Source organism: Priapulus caudatus, unplaced genomic scaffold (genome assembly GCF_000485595.1).
Source record: "Priapulus caudatus unplaced genomic scaffold, Priapulus_caudatus-5.0.1 Scaffold781, whole genome shotgun sequence".
Classification (NCBI taxonomy): domain Eukaryota; kingdom Metazoa; phylum Priapulida; class Priapulimorpha; order Priapulimorphida; family Priapulidae; genus Priapulus; species Priapulus caudatus.
The window spans coordinates 79,485-80,496 of NW_014577842.1; the positions used below are offsets into that span (position 1 = coordinate 79,485).

A 1,012-nucleotide genomic window follows, 5' to 3' on the forward strand; every position below is an offset into this window, starting at 1 on the left:
TGGGACTTTTGAAGACTAATATTTATGAGGTTATTATATTATGAGGTTCCAGAAACGTCGAGTCCTATTACCTTCGAACGTCGACGATAGCCATTGGTAGACGCACGTTTCTATACTGGCGTGGCGAAGCAGGGTAGGCTGTGGAATTTTCTAGAGCGGCACGTGCTGCGCATGCGTGGGCAGACGATAAAATAACAGCAACACCTTCGCCAGCCGTAGTTCGTTCGCTGTAATCGTGTGCTGGAGGGAGCTCGTAGTAATTTAGAAATTTAACAGATTCTTCAATTTTCATTTGCGTCAAACTTGTGTCACAACGTAACTTCAAGTGCGGCGGTAAGTTAATTCTCTATGCTATATTCAATTGGCGCCAAAATAGTTACTAATGTTGTCGCTGGGAAAGTAGATATGTGTATATTGACGTTAGTCACACAGTCTGGTCGGGCTAGCTGTTTACGTGTTTTATGTACATGTTGGGACCAAGGAGCTAAATATAACCTCCTTGGTTGGGACCGTGTAAGTGTATGCAAAGGCAAAAATGCTGATAGATTAATAATTAGAATAGTTGTGACTATACTGTTACGTTCACTGCGAACCTCTAGCATTACAAGAACAGCTGGGCTACAGCTGTGAAGCACATAGATTTAGTACCACCCTACACTTTCGCTTAACACTATACGTACTTTACACTTTCAGCATCTCCAACCACACCCCTAACCACAAACCTAACCCTATAACTATCTATAAGGCTATATATCTACTCTTGTAAACCCTAGCTTGGCTACACGGGTACAAGGCTGATTAACCTATTCTGACTTAAACCTATTCGTAATGCAATCCTAGGCACATTACAAACCTAAACATAATCATAATGTAGCCACAGGCACTTAATTAAGCTCAAGGGGTCGTTGTCGTAACAGGTACTACAGATATGTACCCGAGGTACATATATGTATACACAAAGTGTACCAGACTTGTACTACAGAAGTGTGCCCTAACCATACCTCTAAACCTT

General features: G+C 41.8%; 1 protein-coding gene across 1 annotated transcript in view; it reads left to right on the forward strand.

Annotated features, from left to right (window-relative positions):
* The first annotated feature begins 205 nt into the window (after positions 1-205).
* LOC106813484 (heat shock 70 kDa protein II-like) overlaps positions 206-1,012 on the forward strand; it is a 28,086-nt gene continuing 27,279 nt past the window's right edge. The window contains exon 1 of the mRNA XM_014817626.1: positions 206-333. The gene's annotated coding sequence lies outside the window, so the exon portion shown is untranslated. The remainder of the gene's footprint in view (positions 334-1,012) is intronic.